The 24,464-nt window shown below is 45.5% G+C and overlaps 1 long non-coding RNA gene across 1 annotated transcript in view; it reads left to right on the forward strand.

The window, feature by feature from the left end:
* The window catches only part of LOC119004632, a 43,900-nt gene extending 19,944 nt beyond the window's left edge, over positions 1–23,956 (forward strand). The window contains exons 2-3 of the long non-coding RNA XR_005070262.1: positions 14,067–14,350; positions 23,008–23,956. This is a non-coding gene — a long non-coding RNA (uncharacterized LOC119004632). The remainder of the gene's footprint in view (positions 1–14,066; positions 14,351–23,007) is intronic.
* Positions 23,957–24,464: the final 508 nt, after the last annotated feature.

Below are 24,464 nucleotides of genomic sequence, written 5' to 3' on the forward strand. Positions count from 1 at the left end.
GCATGAGTCGTCTCGCCGCTCAGCCGTTTAACCCGTTCGTGCCCACACAAGAATAAGTTAGTAGCATGAGAGAGCAACAACAACAACCTCCTCCTCCTCCTCCTCCTGGAAAATCCCACCATGGCTGCCTTTCATTTACTGAAGAAACCTTTAGATGCTTTACTGTAATTTCCATGATGTCCACAGATCATCATTTGGACCAAATATCTTGTTGCGCAAGATGTAATGTCCTCACAAACACAACAGAAGTACAAAACAAACCAACCTATGTTCTGTGCTTGAGTATTTACATTTTTTGTTAGGTTATAATTCCTCTCAACTACATGTTGGAGGCAAATGTTGTACTTTTTTACTATGGTTAAGTTACTAATTACTTTGTAGATTACATGCTGCGTCAAAGCCAAAGTAGCACACCAGGTAAAAAAAAAAACCCAAAAAAAAACCACACTGATTCTGATCATCTGAAAACTGCTGAATATCAGATCTGAACCATCAGTCAACCCATAACATACAGTAAACGTACATGTAAGTATAATTTGCTTTTACTTCTACTTTTGATACTTTGATAAAGCATCATTATGTAGAATTTGGGCTGGAATGTGGTGCCCCCTACAGGTGCCACTCCACTGTTGTAAAAAAAAAAAAAAATCCCAGGTCTGGAACAATTTGACGACATGCGGGTGCAAGCTACAAACGAAACCCATGACATCATAGCAGTGTTATGTGTCGAAAACGTGTATGTTGGAGTAAACACGTGTGTAACGCTGTGATCCGACCCTCTCACTGAAGCTCCATAGTGACAGAAACAAGTGATGGGGGGGCGGAGTAGCTCAGACAGAGACACTATTCACACTATTACTAGACAGTGCACCATCGACATGATTGTGAAGCTGATATTTTTAGGTGAAAAAGTAAATGTTGCTTTCAGTAATCTACATTTCCATCTTCTGCTGCTTTATATATCCAGTCCATTACATTTTGGAGGCAAATAATATACATTTGGTCACTAGATTACATGCTTATTCTGGTATAATATTAATAACTTTTTCACTTGTTCTGCTTTGGCACATCTAATATCTATTTTTAAAAGCTATTTTGAGACTTTTACTCAAGTGCTATTTGTTTCCTCAACCCTATAAAACTATTCACCCAAGATTTAGCCCCATTCCAACCAAGAATACACTTCTTTGACCTCCAGATCACTTCCTACTTGAGCTAATTTGCCAGCCATTTCTACGACACCGCCGACTTCAACCCAAACCTTTATTCAGCTCCTGTCACTTGGCCCCATGTTTGTCAAGGGAGGGCCAGGCTAAGTGGGTTTAAATAGTGCTGCGTTACTTCCTTTGGGAACCCGTTAATGCCATAAACAGACCCCCCCCCCCCCTGCAAAAAAAAGAAACAACCGCTGGACACTAACACAAACAATACAGCTGAAGGTTGCTTGACCTCAGTTTTGTGTTGGAAACTATTTGAGGAATTGGAGAAAGTGAGTGTGCTTCTTATCAAATCGTAAGTCATCGAAATCAAACAGGGGAACATTCATTCTGCTCGGTGGTTTGTTTCTATTCGTGTTACATGGATGTACAGTCACACATGGGAGAGGAGAGTGGAGCAGATTGTGTAACATGGCCTGAAGAAGTTTGGGTCTTACTAAAATGCAAATGCTATGAAAATAATGTCCCCAAATTATAGCAACATGCCCAGATAATTTCCTGTAGTGGTGCTTAAACTCTGCTATTTCTGCTTGGCCCTGTTTATTTTTGGGGGGAGGCGGCTGGGAGGACGGGGACTGTGGACACATAATCCTCCCAGAAAAGTGATTTATTTATGAATTCCAGTGCAGAACCTCCCCTCCTGAGAGCCGGCCAGCCTGCCAGAAGTCATTGGCTGATGTTTACAGGACTGGATTGGCTAATTCCCATGGTGCAGTGTGCCTGCAGTGCTATCTTATTTATACAAGGCCTGATATGGGAGAACAGAGGGGTTTATTTTGGGATATTCCCCATAGATGGATCCAATTTCTCCAACTGGAGTGGTTTCCTCCATACGTGCGGCACTTCAGGTTCTAGCGGTGGGCTGCACGCCTGTGGACACAGCTCGCCACCCGCTCGAGTTTAAAAGGGCTGAATTGGCTCGGCAAAGGAAACCATGTCACAGCATCTCGAGTCAGACTCTGGACAATAGACTGAGTTCAGGGACTACACAGGAAGTGGAATATTGGTCTCATAAGAAGTGCATTGTTTCTCTTGTCCAAACAAAATACCTGACATGGAGTCAATTTATAACCACATTAAACACAAAATCTTGTCTTCAAACCGATCCTGACAATTCTTTAAGATGATTTATGAGATCACTTTTACATTTATCAAACAGTGGGTAGTTGAAGCTGCCATAGAATCATTTCTCAAGCAGAGTCAAAGTGAAACAGCACTTTATCAGGTGTGGGTAGATTTAATGATGTGATTGTGTTGATACAAAAAAAAAAAAAATAAATAAACTATATTGTTTTTCTCACCTCAAATACATCAATCACAGTCAGAGTAATTGACTACGGGCAACCCAAGAACATCACCTACCTACAGACGTAGACACGCAAGCCTCCAAATGGTAGAATATCTTTCTCGTGCACTCGACAAGTGCTAGATGAGTAACTTTTTGGAAGGGATGACGCGAGTTAGGAGCACACCCTCTCACCGTCTGTAAATGTTTTAATTATGAAGCCCAAACACATGGAGACGCACGGTCATAACAGACCATATTTGTGATGTTAGAGCAACATCTGCCTTTTATAAGACCTCACGTCATTATCTGCAGCTCAGACTTGTGCTTGCTGAAGCCCGGCGCCTTTCAATGCCAGAATAACACCTTGCGCCTTCCTGTTTATTTCTCTTTCTGTCTCCATCTTCGCCCTCTCCTGTTTCCCAGCCCCCTGCTGCTCCCCCCCTCACATCCGCCAGTGATTTAATGATTATATAAAGACGTGAGGGCATCATGGGAATGAGTGCAGGCAGGACACTGACATCCTGGCCCAGATGTTCACCGCGCTGCTGAGGTGTGTCACACGTAGGGACGCAACATAAAAAAACGTGAATCAAAATGGCAACATCAACAAGACAAGAAAGTGCAATACACACCAAACATAAGGTTAGAAAACTTCTATAACAGAAACAAATCCAGACAGTATACACATGTGGCATCAACAAATCTCATCGAGGCTGCTGGTGGAGCAGGTCCCCATGACCAATTTAGGCAAAGAAAAGTCCAAGAGGTCCCTCCTGTCGTCGTCTGCTGCATGGAAGGCGCCACTTACTGCACCTCTGATCCAGGGTAGATCCTTAAAGTAGTATATTTCACAGCTGGACAGATGGCCCCTCACATAAAACTAGGCCATCTATGCAGTAGCATGACATTAAAAACATGTTTAAATTGGCGCTACATGACCAGAGAAAACACAGAAAAGTGGGGCTGCGCGTCCTGAAAATCGCTATGCTAGTGTTGTTCCTGGACCATCATAATTAATGTCGCTCCAGGACATCGTGGCATTTGAACAATCGTGTTTTTTTAATCTTGTGGCTTTTGAGTCGCTGGAAAGACCAGAAAATTAGACATGTGGGAGAGGTTATCCTTTCTAACACATGGTAAATGTTGTGAAAACGTCTATTTTAGCCCAAACCATCTTTTCCTAAACCTAACCAAGTATGTTTGTTGCCTCAACCTAACTGAACTGATACAGTAAACTAAAATGGGGCACAAACCCCAGTATCCTAGATGAAGGTCCTGTATTTAATCCAGTCGGCCATGACGTCTTGCTACAGCTTTCTTGTAAATTGTGACCCTGGTACAGTGTTAATTATGAGGTTCTTGGAACAACAATGCGGCAATATCAGATAAAACTTTTCGTTCTTATTACGTGCCAGTAACTCAAGGTGTTTTCTTTTTCTTCAGCACTCACCTTTTGTGATGGCAGATGATGTCATGAAGGTGAGCTTTGTGAATGTCTAACGTTACCAAATGACTGTGCTGCTCCAAATAGACACCAGTGATTAAGCAGTTTGGCGTCGCTGGGCAATAACTCTTGAACCAAAAAGAAAAAAACATAACAAGCTTCCTCATTACCTTTCCTTTCCTTTTTTGATGTCATTGTTGTCGGGTTTTTTCCCACTCCCGGTGATTTGCCATATCTAGTTTCAGGTGCGCACGCATGCACGCACAGCGTGGGCATGACACAAGAAAGATATAAAGTTATATCTCTGTGTTGTTCTGCAGTCGTGTGTGCGAGCCATAATAGGCCGTTTTGGAGGGTCGCTTTGTTTTCCCCCTCAAAAAAAAAAAAAAAAAAAAAAAACATCTGTAATGGACAACAGACTTTCTAATCAGCTTGAGGAGAGGAAGCCAACTGGAATTAAAACATGACTAGACTCCCACCAGGCTGTGACCACTGTCCCCAGGGGCATGGCTGTAGGAAACCCAAACGCTGTGATTATATTCGTGTAATCATTTGTTAGCTGTGTTTGCTGTGTTGTGGGATTAGCGTGTCTTGAGAACTCTGGCGGGGGGGGGACTGAAAAAGGAACAAGGACGGATGGAAACAACATAAATCCAGCGTGATGCCTGTTGGCCTCGGTAATGCACACAGTTACAGCATCACTAAAAGAAAGTCATCAGGTAGTTTGGTGACTTTGCCAAGCTCTACAAAAGATGGTTGATGCATTACATGTTGTGTACTTTCATAGTTCCGCTATATGATCAGATTTCCTGTCGACAAAGCCACAGTTACAGTCTGTAACGTGGCTGAGACATTGCTTTCTTCGCACAAGACCTCTATTTTAGCAATATATCTTAGGATCATAAACATATCATTATGAGGCTTGGGCAATCATCAAATAGTGGATTTAGAAAGACCATAGACAAGTTGAAACATGGGTTACTCTATTCACTAAGGTACATGTGCTCTACTGACCAGCATGGCCCCCAAATCCAGAACTCTTGCTCTTGATATTTTATAATTTATAATTTAAAATGATCAATGTAGCAGTCAAGAGACAGTTAGCAAGTTGAGACAATGTCTTGGAGTAGGGAAGCCATGTTCCTCCTCTCATTTTGACCTATGGGAATGGAAACCAGCTGTCCACACGTTTCAGGCGCAGGTAAACCAGTTAAATTGACGCTCCGTAAGTGCAAACAGACTCCAGAGATGATAAAATACTTCACGTTTGATATTTGGGATACAAAATCCTTACTCAAGTGTGCACTTTTAGCACCCTGAGTACACGAGGACCAACTTTTACGTCAAGCCAGCACCGACTTCTTCCCTCCTAAGCCGTTTTATTTATGTGAAGAAACTGGTGATTCACTCATTAGATTTGCATGTTTAAGCATTGTTTAAGTGTGTGGCGATGGCAGAGGCCCTGATGTCATGGGAGTGGATGTTGTGCAATTGTCTCCTGTTTATCTAGTAATCACGGAGTCGACTGGATGAAGCTGCAGTGCTGCTCAGGCTCTCATGTCTTGTTGTGCCGTTGGTTTTGAAGTGGTGCAGATGGAGGATGTTTGTGTCATGTCTTGTGTAAAACCGTCTGCGTCTTCATCCGAAACGGTCTGTCTCTTGCCGTTCTCTCTCTTTGCTTTATTTTTTTTCCACACCTTCACTTCTGCAGAGCTCGGGACGACACGCACACAAGATAAGTGGTTCCAATCTTGAGAATAAATTCAAAACACCAGAGCACACCCACGTACGTCTTGCAGCCATCAAGAAGTGAGTATTGAGAAAGTGTCGAAAACCACTTCCCTCCCTTTTCTTTGTCTCTTTGCAAAAATGGCACAAATTCAACACAGGCTCGACTTGCTCATGGGCTGCGCCAAAGCGTCAAGTGCTGCATGACTCAAATCGGCATAAGGTATCCGTCCTACACATCTGCAGGGGTTGTTTTTGTGCTGAAGTAGTTTAATGAAAAAATGTTATAAACACTTGAGCACATTTCCTTAATTTTCTGCGCAGGCAATGTAAACTTTAGATTCTTATGAATGACCAAAACATCCCATTTGGAGTGAGTCCACTTTTTTTTCTGCTTTTCGCTTTTTCTTTAGGCCGCTTTCGGGAAACGCAGCTGATGATTCATGATTTTTCAAACACCCCCCCTTTCTCTCTCTCTCTCTCTCTCTCTCTCTCTCTCTCATTCTGTCTGTCTCCCAGCATGAAAATATATGACACAGATATATTACTTGTTCTTCCCCTCCTCCTTTTGGGTTTCTGGTCTTACTTTGGTTGTGGAAAATGGATTCAACGAGACAGCCAGGCCCCCGTGATCTCCCTCCGTCAAGCCCCTCTCCTCTTTTGCTCACTAACCCCAAACTCCTGTCAATGGTTTCCAGCTGGCCGTGGCGTGGCCGTTCTCCTGGGAGAGGAGGAGGAGGAGGAGGAGGAGGAGGAGGAGCGCTCTGTTGGCTCCAGGCTCCAACTCGCACTCCATCCAAGAGTCCCCCTCCTCTCTCCTCACTCCCTTTTGCTCCCCTGACCCAGCCCCCTCTTTATTTGTTTAATTTGTGGAAAAACCTATAAACATTTGTGTATGATTTGCGGAAAAGCGACTGACAGGGGAATGTGCAAGCATGAGAGTATGTGTTTGTGTTTGTAGTCCAGATCTTCACATGCTGCTCGTGTCCAGCGCCGTTAATGGTGTGGTGAGGTTATCATGAGGTAAAAAAGGCAAGTTTCATGAGCTGTTAGCGCAGGTAGTGTAGCCCACGACATGTGTTGTCCGTGACACGCCGAGAGAGTTAAGTTAAAGCGAGTTGAAGGGGGCAAGGAGGAGGGGGCACATTCTTCCGAAAGACTCATTTTATGTCTTTCATGTTATCTTGATGAGTGCAGCACTTTGGTCTGGTGGCGAGGGAACTTCTAAATATAGCCGAGAGCGGTTCAATAGCAGGGCACTGCTTGCGTCACCTTGGGTAAATATTTCTCTTTTTGGCACCAGTTGTGAGCTCTAACCCTCTTTTTCCTGAACATTCAGCAGAAAAATCGAAGAGAGTGCTGGCCCCCGAAGCCAGCTCTGGTCGCGGCTGCAGGTCGGCTGGCTTCGGGAATTAGTTATTTAAAGGGCCGAGCAGATAAAACCAGAGCACATGACGGTTTAATAAAAAAAATTTAAAAAGTCAGGGCCAAAGGACAGACCAAAAATGTTTAAAAGAGGACAGAGCACACACATAAAAGTGAGCATACACAACAGACACACATTGTTCTGTCCGTCTTAAGTTTGCGTAGGATGTGTGTTTACCTAGCAGGAGTGACCGTGATGACAGTCTGTTGTCATCAAGGTCAGAGGTCACATGTGGAGGGGGGAGTGAGTCTGCAGGCTGCTGATGGAAGGACGTGGTGCTTTGTCACTCCTCATGTCTGGTCAGAGGACTGAGTGTGCTTGGCTTGTGGAGTTTTCGTGTATGTGTGTGTGTGTGCGTGTGTGTGTGTGTGTGCTTCTGAGTGTGCATGCCCGTGCTGTTTTGCAAGCCAACACACTGCTGGGAAACGCTCGTGTGCCTGTGAGTGTGTGTGAGTGTGTGTGTGTGTGTGTGCGTTATGACTGTACGGTGTGACAACGTGCACACTCACAGATCTGCAGCATCAGCATTCACACCTCCATGTTTGAACTAAGAGTTATTTTAAATCTATTTGTTAGTCTCATTGTGTTTATTAAAATTTTCCCAACACTTAATCATCGGATTGAACCGCCGTTTGGAATCTTGGACAGCATAATAAACGCACAAATCTAAATGGCACAAGTGCCGCAAAGTAACGATTCTCTGTCAGAAACCTTCTTCTTCCTCTTTTACTTGCAAAAGAAATCGGAAAGTTTTGTTGACAGGGTGAAGTTGTTGCTGAGGTTTAATTTATGACCTGAACCTCAACACATGTCTTGCTTTGCTGAGTGCGAAGGCTCCATATCCAGACGAGCAGTAAAAAAAAAATAATGATAATAAAAAAAAATCTGAACTTTGCGGTGCGATTTGCTGTTAAACTTGCTGCTTTGTCAACATGGCCCGGAGACCTGGTTTGGCCCAGAGTGAACCCGTGTGAGGTAAACATTATAAGATCAACCGGGGCGGCTTAGTCAGGCCACTTGTGCTTTACAAGAGCAAGAAGTGGGTGAAGGAGGACAGTGCTATCTTTGACAAAGTGTCAGCTGCCTCAAAGTTAAACGAAAGTGCAGATTTGAAGGGCTCCATGTGATGTTGAGTTGGCGGTGAGTAATTAAGGCCCAATCCCATTTCCAGTTTTTACCTCAAGTTGACGACTGGAGAGCCTGATGGTTTTGGAGGTGGTTTGCGGTGTAAAAAGTTTGTGAAATATACCTTTTACGACATTACATATTCAAGATCAGGGAAAGGGATCTTTGGGTATTTTAGAGTTTCACATTCAAAAACAGATGCACTGTGCATGTGCGGTTTTATCAGATTTGATTAGAATCAGCAAACAGCCCCATAACTGCAATCACATCTGAGTCAAACATTGCTCAATCCCTATTAGTATGCAGAAAGCCATGACTCACTTTCTCAGGCCTGCCAAAAGCGCGATAAAAATACAAATACAGCAAATTTGGGCTCGGGTCACAGTTCATTATTTTGCTGAGCGGTGGCAGCAATTGGCAATTATTGGACATTTTAAACATTAAATTTACCAAGACACATCGCCTTTCTTTGACTCTTGAGTCAGTTGCAGTCACAGCCAAAGACGTCAGGACTCTTAATCAAACTGTAACTGAAACTTTCAAAAACGTTCAACTTAACATACAGTACAGCATCAGAGCGCTGCTTACTTCTTTTAAGTTTCACCAGTTCATCGTATCTGGTATTGGCATTCGGGTCACTCTGTTGTCTACATTGTACCTGCTGATCAGTCATGGAAGAGGTATCTCAGCTCAGTCTCCGCCCCAGATGAGAAGCCATGGGCTGCCATTTAGCAAACACAATCCCCAAACATGAGGAAATCGCTTAATCTCACCCATCAGTTTAGATTAAAGGAAGACTTCGGTGTTCCTTGACATATGCGTGTTCGCTTTTTTGCCAAGAGTTTGATTAGAGCTGGCGATGCGTGACAAGGATTTTTTTTTAGCTGAGACTTGTTCTTCTTCCTTTTCTTCTTCTTCCTTCTCTTCTTCTTCTTTTCCAGACCGACTTTAAAGGTGCATACTGCCACCTGTTCCATCAGCATGTTGATGCTACCCTCGTTATGTCAATAAAAACAATTTTGCCTATTATTATCAGCTCTATTTACCTACAGTTATGTAATTATCAGCCTGATAAACTGTATATGTCATGCATCCCTTGTGGGGAGATTGAAGCCGCCATCATGTTTCACTGGTCCCAGTGAAAATATCTAACTACTCCTTCAAGCAAAGCTGGATGTTTCCACATTATTAGCGTGTTTGTATAATTCAGTACTCTCTGCATCACCTGACACTGCTGAGATGAGTCAAAGTCTCCACCTGTAATGAATGATCTCCTTATAAACTTCTTCGCTACATCTTTATCCTCTCATTTGGAGCCGATGTAAACACCATGTAGACAAAAGGTAAACGAGGTGTGACTATAGGTGACGCCACCTTTTAAAATCCAGCTGAGATATGTCTTCGTGAACAGATTGTCTGTGTGACAGGAGTCCCGTCTCGGACATCAGACAGGTGTCCGACCGGTTGCTCGAGCCGGGACAACCCCCGAGCCCCGGGCCTGGCTCTGGTGCCGTAACGTTGGAGGTCAGAGGTTAATGGAGCAGAGTGGCGCCGGCCGGTCATCCCCCAGGATCCTGGGTGGATTTGGTAAACAGTGAGGCTGTCACTGCAGATTAATACTGAGAGGAGGTAGAACAGGGCCGAGCACACAGGGGGCTAATGGCTCCCAACTCAGCCATGAAAGTGCCTGTCTTCCCCATTCTCCTCTCTCCCTCATCCCCGAAGATAAGCCCCGCAGGCTTAGGGAGGGATGGGGAGGAGGGGAGGAAGGGGGGGTCGGGAAGGACAGAGGAGAGGGAAGCAACAAGGTAGAAAAAAGGAGTTAACTCGGAAAAGAGGAGCTAACAAGAGGGCAGTAATCACAAGTGCACTTGAGCACTTGAAACACAGACGAGTACAGAGAGAAAAGAGGGGGACATCTAAAAGTGATGGACCTTTTAAGGCACAGAGACGTTTTTGTTTCTTCCTATTGTGTGGATGTGGAAGCTGCGCCCCCAAGGTCATTCACTGGTTACAGCTGTAAGAGCGCAACCCCAACCGCCAGCGCGCCTCTGTGGGGGATCTTTGGGGACTTTTTTTTCCTTTCTTCGTGAAGCGTATGCGAGCCTTGACACTATGGTTTATCTGTCACTGCATCTAAGACGTGAGGGGGCGGCCCGTGTGCAGCTTGTGTCAAAGCAGGATATTGTATGTCATGTCCTTGCAGCGCTGTAGATTGTGGTTACCCTCCCACCACATATCATGCAACACAGAGAGAGAAATAGACAGATATAAACCCCCTGTGAGGGTCTTATCTTCAAAGATCTTCTAATTACATCATTTACTAATAATGCCTGTGGGTATGTGCAATTCCATTTACGTGATGCGTGATTGTTGGTGGGTTGTGTCTTTTTTTGTTTAACAATTTTTTTTTACTTTTATCCATTTATTGTCCAATAAAGGATTTTTATGTAACAGGATAGTTTTTTCCTACTTCAGGTTCCATGTAGTCCTGAGAATACATTGGAAAATGTCCCTAGGCAACTTCTAAATAACTAAAATGTGTTTATATATGAAAAATCCACAATACACTTTGAATCCAGGAAATATCAGAAGGCTCAGGAGATGGACTCTTTTCAAGGTGTAGACTGCAAAAAAAAAAAAACAAGCTTAGGATCAGGGAAAGATTATGCATTTCATAACGTATTGAATAAATCATTGTGTCAAGTCAGACGTTTGAAGTCAACGTTACCCAAATCTGCTGAAATCAGTATTTGGAAATGACAAGTAAAAAAAAGAGTAGATGTGAATATTATTACCTGACTTAATGGTGCATTTTTGTGTCTTTCAGCTCATTTTTAATGGCTTTAAACTGTTTCCTTCACCCTCACCGCTCTCATCAACCTCACTTTCATGCTCAAAAGAATTGACTGTACACTTCGTCCTTGTAGGTAAACAGCAGGCACTGGTGATGAACATGGTGGTACGCTAAATTGGTACTTTCCCTCAAGGTTACAGTTCTTCTCAAATGGTCACCTGTTGCTAAGACTTCTGAGAGAGTCAGAAAGGAAGGAAGGAAGTTGACAAATGAGACAAGACATGACGGGAATAAAACGGGAATAACAGGTCGAGGTAATGTTTTAAAGCTGTTTTTGTCTCATTTGCCCGGAGGTAGCAACGGGCAACCAAACGAAGCTCGTTGTTACCTTGAGTGACTTGTGGATTTCTCTGGGCTTAAACATTGTTGGAAACATTCGGGATAATGTCAGTGCACCGTGCAACAAAATACATAAGAACGGTCTAGTCGCTTTTAGACATTTCAATACTGCATATTTTATCTTCAATCTTTTTGTCCTGGTGTGTGTGCACATATGTGTGGGTTTATACCTCAAACTGTCCGACTGTGTGTGGCCCGTGTTAAATCACTGTACTTCACTGTACACAGTCCTAACTCATTCCTCCAATTACCCCTGATGCCCCCTTCCAGCTATGTTGTCAGTTGGCCCGGGGGGGTTTGGAGCAGCAGCGGAGGAGGAGGAGGAGGAGGAGGAGGAGGAGGAGGGTTTTGTCTGAACATATTCTCCGCAGCACTCCATTGTACAGTCCTCACAATGGGACTGGGCCTTTGATCTTAGAGGGGTGCACCTCTCCTCTCCGTCTCTTCCATCACTCCTCATCCTCCTCCTTCTCCTCCTCTTCATCTTCTTCTTCTCCTTCTTCTCTTTCACTTCTTTTCTCCCGCATTAGCCTCGACCCTCCTCGTATCGCCAAGAGGGGCCTAGAAGGAGAAGAAGGAAATGAAAACGCTGATTGAAATGAGTGAAAATGTAATGAAGTGAGCAGAGGGGCCGAAGGACGGGATGCAAACAGCGAGGAGGGGGAAAAACAAAAATCACTTGTTATATTCCTCCTGTCTGTCCTTATTAAAAGGCCCGGGGGACGTACTGAGACTGGTCCTTTGACGGATTGTTTGCAGTATATTGTTCAGCCCCCTCACGTCTCCGCTGACACGGAGCAGGTGCTGCGAGGCTGAGACTCGAGCCAGGGGATACGGAGGCTCAGTGATGGGAGGGATTCCTATAAGGGCTGAGCGATGGGAGTTTGATGGGTGGGGGGCAAGCAGGACAGTATGAGCTCTATACGGACCCTGGTGGAGTCTGTCAGGTCAATATTTTCTATACATTGTGACTGCACTGCTAATTCTGCTGCGCCGATTCAACCACGCTCCCCTACTGGCTTAAGCCACCACAGTGCCCCATAATGTCGTCTGTGCTTGGCTTTGGAAAACAGAGCGCTTAACCCCCCACCCCCACTTCGCCTCTCCCTAACCCTCCTACCAATAGCCCAATGCTCCAGTGAGCGTCTATAGATTCCTGGATCCGCACAGCGTTGCATTGTCTCACGACCCTGGCCTTCTGCCAAGAACCGAGCCAGCTTTGGAAAAGTTGTACTTCACCAGGGCCTAATCTTTTCTTTGCTCCGCTTCTTTTTTCTTGCTCCCCTCCCTCCGCCGTTCTTTTCTTCTCCTCTCCCCGCTCGGCTATTTTTCTTTATGCCAGAGTGCCTGCGAGTATTTACCGATGCGCTGGCATTGAGGGGTTATTGTTGCGCGGGCCTGGATGGGGTGAAAAAGGCGGAGTTGAGGGGGGGGGCGGCGCTGCGGCTGTTGAATAAATAAGGACGTGCACATCGTACTGTAAAGATCTGAGAGTAAAATCTGAAGGAAGATCTGAAAGTGAGTTAAAGGTTGCGTGTAGTCAAGCGGACCGCTTTGCTTTGATTTGAAGATTTCTGCCAGCAGCCGAATACAATACAGAACGAAACTATCCCAGTAACTCAGGGTATTTCCCAGAACTTACTCTGAAAATTACTCTGCGGAAGAAATTGTTCCAGTGCCTTATCTGGCGAACGGGTTTAGAACGCTTTGCAGCTAACTTGTTTGGAATGTCGTCCGACCGTAACTGAGGCAAGAGTTGCGATACCTATTGTTTGAAGCCACACTTGAAGTTGAGGTCATGAACTTCTTCGAGCTGCATTACATCCTGATTTCTCCTTTAACTTTTGCAGCTTATCCCACAAAATATACAGGTGATGGACTCCTTCCACACCGCCAGTAGACGATTTTGCTTCTTTGTTTTTCTTCTTTGTCTTTGTTTTTGTCTGGAGTGTCGCACTCAATGTCACAAAGTTACAGGAAAACAGGGAATGATATTCGCATATTTCATAGCACTGTGCTAGGAAAAGGGGCGAAAATGAGCGTGTCCTCCCAGGTGCCTTGTTTACATCACTGTGGACTGGAGCTGGAGCCGATAAATAAACGTCACTGATATAGAGTCATTTAGCACCATAATGGACGTCGTTTGGACCCTTTCCCAATGAAGACAAAAGCCAGATGCAAGGCTTTTTGTCCTGTGTGGAAGTGGCAGTTTGACTTTGTCTGAAGGGCAGGAGGAAACCATTTGACGCGGTAGGGTTAGGGGTCGATAAATGTCAGATTTGGAAAAGGTAGCAGCTCACTTTTGACTGGCCTGTCGACAATTAATTTCTGATAATCACAAGACATTTTTCGATACTGGATGGTGGTCGAAGCTCTGAAACCCAGCCCTAGCCTGGTCCGTGGCCGTTTGCTTCTAAGTTTGACGCCCTGTTACAGCTTCTTGAGGTGTTGACCCTGTGTTGCAGTGAAGGCAGATATCTCAAAAACCTGTGCATGCTGCTCGCGGCCAAACACCACAGAGGAAGGATTTGTTTTGCTCAGTTTGGTAAACCGCCTCTTTTGCAAATTCCTTTCCCTTACTTACCGTGACTCACTACCAGTCATTCATTAACTTGTTCTGACATCTTTTTCCTCCTCTCTAGCGGACGTGATAAGACCTGTGTTCCCTGAGGGCGGCTCAGACGATTCAGCCCTAACTCCTCGGGCCCATCCCGGCACTTGCCCACTCTCGAAGTGTTGCCTGCCCCTCCCAGCTCGCGGTGTCGCCTGTCCAAGCAGCACCCGCAGCCTTCGGAGGGAGGGGGAGGGCGAGGTGGAGGTGAGGGGAGCATCCCATCCCGGCAGCACTCAACATCCCAGACGTAAACATGGGTGACAAATGGGCCATGATATCAGGTATCGGGTGTCGGCGTGGAAGATTTATAAGGTGAGACAATGGGGTGGTAGACACAAAAAGCTCCTATCTTACATCAGTGCTTGGAGGCCTGGTTCCCCGGAAAAAAAAGAAGGAAAAAAACACTTTGGTTTTAGCAGTCATGGGGAAAATGATTTCCCCTTTAATCCTCTCACTTTTCTCATCCATGCGGCAACGATTAAGGCGTTCACACACAGCCGAATGAGATGTTGGTGGCTCAGCAGGAGGACGTGACAGAGGACTCATGAGGACTTGTTGTGAAATGAAGGAAGTCCCCTTGTATGGAAAGGGAAGTTCGGGGTCAGGCAGGGATGGAGGAGGCAGTTGTCCATGTCATCCTGTTTCACAATCAAGCGGCTGGACGAATGACAACAGTGTTCACAGGAAACTCCTCGCATTAAACCGGCTCCGAGGAGATATAGCGTTTGTGTCTCAAAACACTTGTCTTGTTTTTGTGTCATCTTCGATATTAATGCGCAGTGTATGATCAGCTTGTGTTTGTGTGCGAGAAAGGCGTGTGCTTGGGAGAAGTTGAAGCGGCAGACCATGAATCAAGGAGTGTAAAACAAGTTCATCGCCACTCCCAGTTTGGAAGCTGTAAACTGCAGTGCTTTGCAGACTGTGTGTGTGGAGCTGAAACGATAAAATACAGCCGTTATCTACACACATCTGGCTCACAGTCACTCCCTTTTATTGTGAATTTCAAAACAAGGCCTGTCATTTTGCAGCGCTGGCCAAGCTATTGAGGCTACGCTGAGATCATATGTGTCGAATTTGAGCTTTGTGATGAATACAATGATATACACCAATATTAATTCAGCATTTTGGCTCTTGCGATACTACGTTGAACTTGCAATTGTTTTTCTGACCTCGTGAAAGTGTGCTTGGAGCTGTCGTGGCGGCGGAGGCGACGTGCTACGTGGAGACATGGAGGACTTAGTTTCAAGGATTGCCAGCTCGCCAATTTGGCAATAACTCACGTTTAAAGTGGGAAAATGGCGAGCCAAGTGATTTGAACTAGTCCATCACCCAGCACAGTCCAAGAGACGATAATATCATCCATTGTAATATTTTTGCCAATAGCCAAGCACCTAGTCTGTTTCTTGACGAAAGTGCACAAACGCCATTGTACAAAAAACAGCATAGAGCAATGTTTCAAATTAAAAGACAATGTGCAGACCTGCAAAACACAACAAAGTAAAAAAAACAAAACAACAATAAACACAAACAAAATAGACAAGAGAAGATACTACATGAAACTACATGAGCTACTCACCCATGGTAGATGCACAAAATTCAAGGAAAAATTATGAAATAAAAACAATCTTAGCAAATCAACAATATCAGACAGGCACACTCTGAGAGGGGAACGAAGCTGCATGGAGGACGGCTCAAAACAGCATTTCACACGTGAGACATGTCTGGTGGAATCAAGGCGCATCAGAGCATTTTTACAGAAAAAAAGTTAGCTGCTGTAGCAAAAAGTGTTGCTAGGAGTCAGTTAGTTTAGTTCTTTTTATCCTTTCAGAAATGATTTTTGTGTTTGAGGCAGTTGTAAAACAAACACATTACAACAGTGACAGTCAAAAAGCAGATTGTAACTGACACACGCCTCCTATCACAATATAACAGAGCTCTGTGCAAAAGGTCCAGGAAGTTATCAAAGCTGGTAACTTGTTCCTCCGTCCTGATTGTGAAGAATCATATTCACCACGAGAGAGCTGAGAGAGTGAAGCAGAACAGTAAAGTTCTGGGCTGGACGGCTAAACAGTGAGCTGATACTTAGTAGGAGGCTGAAGAAAGCCGAGGCGAGTAGCAGTTTCGGGTGAAAATTCTCTGCAGGTTTCACGTTTTCATTTCTCGATTATGGCCACTTTAAAGTAATAGAGTGTGATGGCTTATCTTTGTTGTGGTCCAGAAACAGAAATCTCAGTGACACACTCAGCAGCTCAGAAGGATCCTCACATTTATATCTGAGGCATGGTGAGGTGATGACAGGTGAAAGAGGAGATGAGTATGTGTGCCGCCGCCGCTGCCGCTGTGTAACCACGAGATCCACACGGATTCTCGAAAACGCTGCTCCTGACACGTGAAAATCCTTCATGGGCTGCCCGGGCCGCACACACTCCCCCCTCCTTGCTCAGGGGATACAATCAACCACAACCTCCTCCTCCTACACTGTGCGCCCCACGGTCACCCTCAGGACCTGAAACTGGAGATGCAGTCAGGAGGAGTGAGCCTCCACCCCGTCATCCCCACTCCCTGTCCTTTGTCCGCTCACAATGTGGAGCGAGTACAGTGAGTGAACAGTGAACAGATTCTTTGCACAGCTCCTCAGGGAAAAGGTTAGCGGGTGCCCGGCAGTGTTCTTTACCTGCGTTTAACCTCTTTTTGTCTGACTTGAATAACACTGACCGTGACACATCATCCTCATACATATCATGCAGAAATAAAGGAAGAGTTCACCCAAATCACTAATAAAAAGACAAAACAAAACCAAACAAAACGGGCCACACAGCACAAGTAGTGATTGAGAAAATACAGTTTTTGGCAAATTGCACGAACTGATCCTTTAATATCTGACCGAGACAAGTTATTTTAAGTTGCAGAATACAAATCACTTTATAATCCTATAATAAGTTCGCTGACTGAATCTGTTTACACAATGATATTTATCACAGAAGGTCATCAGTCTGATGATTGTACCTCAGCAACAGCCACAGAGCAACATTTTTCCTCCGCCGTCTAAACATGGCGTCACACCAGATTCCTAAGTCCTCTCGGTGGGCGGCGTTTTCCCAGAGGTTTGCCAGCGCCTGGCCCTGATTGGCTGATGGGGACAGCTGGGTTGAGTGACAGGCTGTCAGAGGGGATCCATCGGGCGACAATGTGCCCACTCAGAGGCTCAGTGGTCAGCCTAGTGAAGTTTGTTTTCCAGTGAGGAGCCACTCTTTCATGTGTGCCACTCATTATCAGAGCTCTTGCCCCCCACCGCCCCAAACAAGGCTGTCTGTGTGTACTACTGTGTGTGTGTGTGTGTGTGTGTGTGTATTTGACCTCTTTATATATTTCAGTGACCCTGTTTTGCCAGAACTGGAGCGAATACAATTGGGAATCCGACTCAGGTTGACCTGAGCCGATCGAGGCTCTGCTTTGTTTGGTTTGGCGTCACAGATGAGCAGGAGGAACGGCAGTATGAACGTCCTCATCTGTTTTATCTGGACAGCCTCTATCGCTCGCTGCAGTTTTACTCTCGCTTTCCCAAGCCTATAATAACCACAGCTAGCATCTTCTCAGCTATTTCCAGCTGTCCAGCTTTTACATAATCAGCGCTGCAAGAGGACGTGCAGCTTTACAAATCCTGTGCCGAAATGGAATAGATCCTGGAATGTGACCATCCTTGGGGTGATGTCAACCGGGCCAGATCTTAAGGAGCTGGTGGGGCTGCAGTAAAGTGAGCAGAAACAGTGGATGTCCTGTGGAGGAACAGATGAGTGCAGATCAATGGCTTGGAGATAGAGGAGTGTTAGTTTGAGCAGATACCAAACAGACACAGGTCTTTTGTTAAAGATGAGAGAGAGAGAGAGACTGAATTCATGAGATAGTGTGTGTGTGTTTGTGTGTGTGTTTGTGTGTGTGTTTGTGTGTGCATGTGCAGGAATTCATGCGTACAAACACTGTGTGTGTGAACGTGCATTTCCGTGCTTGTGTCCATTTTGGTATGTGCACTGATCAGACGCGGGGAAGAAAGCAGCTCACTGTCCCTCGTTCTGTCCTGGGTCTAAATTCTAGCCTGGCCTGGCCTGAGTCTGGCCTGCATGGCTGGAGCTTTGTGTCTCTGCACGCTGAAGCCCGGCCTTGTTCCCAGCTGTTTGTTCAGCTGGCCCACCAGCGGGGACACCAGGGACTCAAAGCCCCCCACACAGGCCCAAGTCGGACACCTCCACCGCCGCACCTACCCAGGTCACCAACCTCCTGACCCCCTCGCCCGGAGGTTATTTGCTCCGAGGCCATCGTTTAAGAAGGGTGTTTTGTTCAGCGCTCATTTGGACCGCGCTCTCCGCTTAGGCTCTTGTCATCAGTGCCATTGATTTGCTCCAAATGAGCTGATTAGGGTGTCTGCAGTTTGTCCTGTTGAGTGGGCCAGCCTAAGCCTGGCTGATCTCGGCAGGATGAGGACAGGACGGAGGGGGGGGGTCACGAAGATGAGGGACAGGGGTCAGAGTTCACACAGAGCAAACACAGTTGGGCATTCACGCTCAAAGATGCGACATGAAATTAGTGGTTGTTTGAAGAGGATTGGATCAAGCCCGCTTGGTCATGTTTGTTATGTCAGTTCAGACCCCATGTGGCTCTGTAACGCTGCTGCGCTCGGGTCAGAGTCGTCCCTGACAGCAGTCTCTTTGATTTCCACTAATGGACATCAGAGACCCCTTCACTCTGTCTCTCTTTTTTTTAAGTGTATGTGTGGGCTATTTCACTTTTGTAGCCATAACAGTCAGGTGGAGTTTACAGTGAGTTCATGCATACAGTACCTACTATAGGCATATATTTAGGCCCCTACCAATGTCAAGGTGCTGCTTAATTGTCTGAACCAATACCCACATGGCCTGGTTAACCGCTGATGTCAATGCCAAGTTGCCAAGTCTGTGTTTTCTACTATTTTAATGAGGGAATCAACCTCAGATATAGGGTATAACTGGCCTGATGATCAGGCGACCCAACGCTGGCATTTCAGTGGATATTGTTTAGATGTGTCATGGGTCCAATCAGCCAAATATCAAGACAACAACATACTTTTTTGTTAAACTAGTTTAAAGCGCAATTGCCAACTTTTCAAGACTTAGCATTGTGGAAGCATGGCTTTCAGGGAACCATGACAATCCGTCACGATGCAATCAGTAATTGCAACCGGTATTTGTTTTAGGATGATACGCTGAAGCAAAAAAAAAGTTGTGAACAAAGGGCTCACTGCATACATGTGCGTGAAGGATCTTTCTGATAGATTGCCGTATTCAGATCTTCCTAAATTGATCGGATCATGCGAGAAAAAGAACTGCGGTCCATATCAATCTGACCGGACAACACGGTGTGAATAAGAGAAGAAAGTGGTATAAAATCTCATGTGCACCTGAGGGCACGCATGCAGTCTATGAGCGTTCGCCCTCTATTTATCAGTCTTGAGGCCTTATAATTACAGACTTAGTGTAATCTAACACTCCCACCACTCACTGTGTAAACTGAGATTCCTCCCTCTTCTAGGTCAGGGATTATGAACGAGGGCCCTGCTGAATGAGCCGCACATTACTCTGGGACACCCTTAACACTTGTCAGGGAGATGTCAGTATTATCAGGGTTTGTCTAAGACCGGAAGATAAGGAGACGGGGCAGCTAATGACAGACAAAGAGGGGGTTACCTACAATTACTCACACAATTTGTCGCGGAAGCATATACAGAGAGGCAGCGATATGAAATAATGAGCAGTATTGTATATCAGTGTAATGTGGATGCATTGTACACATGCATGGTTTCAGACTCTCTTCATACATCTGATCTGAAACGCGGCCCGGGGGAGCAACAATGAGGCCTTTGTTTTCCTGCTTGTTTACTGCGGGCAGATATTTTCCACAATTTGAGCTGGTTTATGGTGTGAAAACATTTCTTCCAGCGGGATGGTGAAACTGCAAATGTGTTGGAAGGATGTCATGGAGCTACCCGGCGCAAATGAAGCTGTCTCCTCCAGCCAAACGTCTTCTTTTTTTTTTTTCCTTAAGCTAGACCTCCGCGCTTTGCTGTGTCACAGGTCAGAGTTTACGGGGTTATGGTGGTGGACACTGCGTCCTCACATCCATCTTCATTAGAGGTCTGGAAGTACTCAGTGACCAGACCTCCTCCTCTTCCTCCTCCTCCTCCTCCTTCTTGTTCTTTTCAAAACTATCTGTCCATTCGTGATAAACAGCTGCATCAGAAAATGGGGCTCAGCAGTGTCAACACAGGGCTGGCTGACATGATCCACCAGTGAGACTCCGCGGTAAACAACACTTACTTCCAAGATGCTATCTCTTTGGTGCAAAAAATGGATTCATGAGATCATGAGAAGAAACTGTTGGCCAAAGTCTGCAAATCCGGGTGTTGTTCAGTTGTGACGACCAGCAAGAGAATGATGGCTCCTTAGGAGGTTAGCGTAGATGCTCTAGCATCAGAACCGGACATAGTTCTGATGTAAGCAATATATGTAAAGCTTCAGATTTACCGGACAGACATGAGAGTTGTATCGATCTAATTCATTGCAAAACACAAATAGGAATATTTCCCCAAAATGTCAAACTATTCCTTTGGGCTATAATCTTTGTTCAACCCTGCAGGAGTTAACTCAGAACACTGGTTGTTTTACTATAAAAGGCCATCACAAAGCGCTGCAAGCGGTCGCTCCACTGCTACTTCAGATTCCCAATCCTGACTGTCACACACTCAAGTTCAAACCAGCTGCTGTGGAAATAAGATCCCATGCAGATCCTGCTTTCTAAAACGTCAAAGCAGCTCCTCCGGACCCACTGAAAGCAAACTTTATTCTCTCATCTCTCTGCGAGTGACTCACTGAAACATGATTACTCCCGTCATGTGGCTCCAACCATAGAGAACCTCGTGGGTTTCAATCTGACGTCGGCGGGGAAGAGCGAGGCCTACGGTGGTGCATCAAACCCCATCCGAAACTAGACCGAGCTAGATTCAATCAGGCACTAGACCAAACCGGACCAGACACAACACATGTGAGGGGGACTGTCCCTCTTCCTCCCAGAGGTCATTATCAGAACAACGACATCACTGTAGTGCTGTCTGTCTGTGACATTACCAAAATATGTGGTGACGATTGAGGGGAAAAGTGGCAAGGAGCGATGAAGGGAGTGAGACGGCGTTAGAAAAAAGGGGGATGCGTTGACAAAGACAGCAGCAGTTTCAGAGAGAGAGAAAGCCTCGAGCTGTGGCTTGGCTGAACTCGCCGTGAACCTCTGCAGATTTATTTTCTCCCGAGCCTGTTGCTCGCTCGAAGGGGGCCAGATTTACATGCCTCCCCCTGGGCTGCTGTGAAGCCGGGCTCGGAGGCGAGCTCAGGATGGGATAAGTGGGGCTGAGGGGACGACCAGGAGGCTTCTCACAGGTTAAGAGTCCACTTTCTAGTCCATTATTCGCTACTTTATTCTCCGGCCTTCAGTTTCACGTGCCCTGGTGGTGCAGGCCCGCTCACCAGCTCGCCACCCTAATTAGAAACACTCCCTCCATTAGCCGGGGTGTTTCATTTTCAGCCCCGTCGCTCTCGTTGGCAGGGTTGGTGTGAGCCGATGGATCCCTGCCCTCACAGCTCGCTCCCCACATCCTTATGTAATTTTTTTAACACAATCTGGTTTATGTAAGCAGTAACATGATGTGCTGTACTCGCACGTAAAGGGACACAAAGACAAGTGACGTGCGTGGACATGAACTCAGGCTTTATATTTCAGTTAAAAAAATGAACAAACTCCAGAGTTTAGTGCCACCTGTGCTTTTGTTGCCAGGACTTGGCTTTCTTTTCATTCTCTGTGGTATTTGGCGAAGCGGAGACAACGTCACACCACGCTGAGAATCTCTTTTTAAAATATAGGTTTAATAACAGAGGACTCTCCATCAGCAGTAAATGTCAGACCTTTTATGCAGTATGTTACAAGCAAAGCACAAACGTTGTCCAACAAAAACCCATGGCACAATGGCGCTATATCCATTGGTCTGCTGACAGCGAGCTTGTCGGACCAGAACGCAATGCAGCCGCAAGACATAATTTGTCCCAGAAGTTGGTAAAGCGAAATTAAAAAATGCCATATAAACGGTTCTTTGGTCCTATCGTGCCCCTATAAACAATATATGCCGAAAAAAGAGAGGAAAATCCATTTAATTTGTATTCTTAATTAAAAATCAGATCATTTGATAGATGGGTGCTATCGTCGGCTTGAACCGACCAATTTCAATCAGCGATGTCATTCAACATACAGCTGCACAGACTTAAGATTCCTTAGTTGGATAGCCAGCAACAGCATGGTTTGCAACCTCAAACTTTGTTCCAGTTGTTCCCCCAAAATACTGTGGTTTCGAGGCCTGCTCTATAGAATTTATTCACTTTGAGGGATGTGGTTTCTGTGACAGCTCAGATTGTGCGAAAGACAACAGCATGAGGCTTTTGATGGGCTTTGTCTCTCTCCCTGATGGATAATGTTATCTTGTCAGTACACTGTGGCTACACACCGACTTACAAACATCAACTCATATTCCTTCTTTCTTTATGTCCCGCCTGCCTGTTCTGTCTCATTTAGAAATGTGTCATGATATGGTGGGCAGATACTTTTACAAATGCTGTTCCATCTGGACTTCTTCTAATGTCTAATTTTGCTTTTATTGTTCCTGTTTATTTTTTTACAGCGACAGCACACAATTAAAAGTAATTGCCCCAGAGTATGCTAGCAGTTAATATGCATCTGTCATCCCAGAACAGCAAATACACTACCTATAACAACACACAAAATAAATGCCGGGGGGGGTTCCAATGTGTTTTTGAATGTTTACAGTGATAAGAGTCAGGATGTCTCGGCCTCTAATGCTTCATTTTTGACCAGTCTTTTTCTTTTTTTCTCTCGTTTAGGCACCAACTCTCTGGAGGTCCTATACTAAATTGCTGGAATAGCCCTTTAAGGGAGCGAGGCAGCCTTGTGGCTACCAGTGGCTGTAAAACTCTTGACAGGACACCTCCAACTGTGGAAAAGTTTTTTTCATATTTTAAAATAATTTAAACCTGAAAGAATTGGTGTAAAGACTGAAAAGGCGAGACCAAAGACAGGTGCGGTGATGCTCATGTTCGGTGAGGTGAACAATATACACTCAACTATTTGCGATTGTGCCGCATCAGCTCACGGCATGAACGGGCGCCATCTGGAGTCTGGTTTCCAGTTCTCAGAATACATCCATGGGTTTTACCACCCACATCATTCTGTAAGTTGTTTAGAGCCAGACCCTTTTATTTACGCCGCTGAAATGGATTCTGGGTAGAGCTGAAGTGGGATGAGGAAACAACAACTGACGAAGATGCGCTGCCACTTTTGTGTGAGACACAAGCTTAGAAGGGCGACCGCACCGCTGAACAGTTTTCAAAACAGCCACAAGACACTCTTTAAGGAAGTGACTCTATAATTTCTTGGGAAAAATGAATCTCATTGTATTTCAACAGAGAATTTCCCCCCTAAGACACTTCAACAGAGTTGGGGTTTACCAAAAACAGAAGTATGTGACTCACCTAACCAGAATAAGGGCGTCCGATCCACATATGCTAAACAAAATACCCGGTGTTGCAGTTGAGACCACCTAAACCGCGACCAAGCCATGAGCAAGACCGACCCTTCGGAGGCCGAGACGAGGGCAAGACTTTGAGGGGGTTGAGACCAAGTCGAGACCGCGACCAACGCAAGTCACCCATGCATGATATACAATAAGATGTGGAACATGCAAACCATAGGCGCTCCACACTAAAATTAATCTGATCCACATTTGAGTAGAAAGCAGCCACAGAAAAACAAATTAAAACTCTTCTTCGTTCACGCCTTGTATTGCTGTGTGTGTGTGTGAGAGAGAAACTGTGTGTGAATTTCACGTCTGGGATATTTTTTCATGAACAAACAAATATGAATAACTGCAGGATGTCAGTTTTTGCTCCACATCTACCTCACGTGCTGTACTTGGAGAGAGCGATCATGTATGCGAGCTCACACTGGAGCTTTGAGCTGAGGAAGCGAGGAATTGACTTGCTGTCCGCTGACTCAACTCTCCGTGAACTGCTCGTAGAACCAGGGGTCACCGACTCCGGGTTTCATATCATTCTTCCCTCCCACTCCACTCCTCGGATGTTTGTGCCGGTCGCGGGGGGGGGGCAGGAAAAGCTCTCCACTCTGACATCCCAGCAGAGCTCAGAGAATCTGGCAACTCGATTTGTCTGACAGGTAACGCTCAACACGCCTGTCGGAGCAGCCCAGCTGTGACCCGGAGAGAGAGGAGGAGGTGTGAGGGCGAAAGGGCAGACAAGAGTTAGGTGTGAAGCATTAGACCTCA

This window comes from Acanthopagrus latus, chromosome 16, assembly GCF_904848185.1.
Source record: "Acanthopagrus latus isolate v.2019 chromosome 16, fAcaLat1.1, whole genome shotgun sequence".
In the NCBI taxonomy this organism is placed as follows: Eukaryota; Metazoa; Chordata; class Actinopteri; order Spariformes; family Sparidae; genus Acanthopagrus; species Acanthopagrus latus.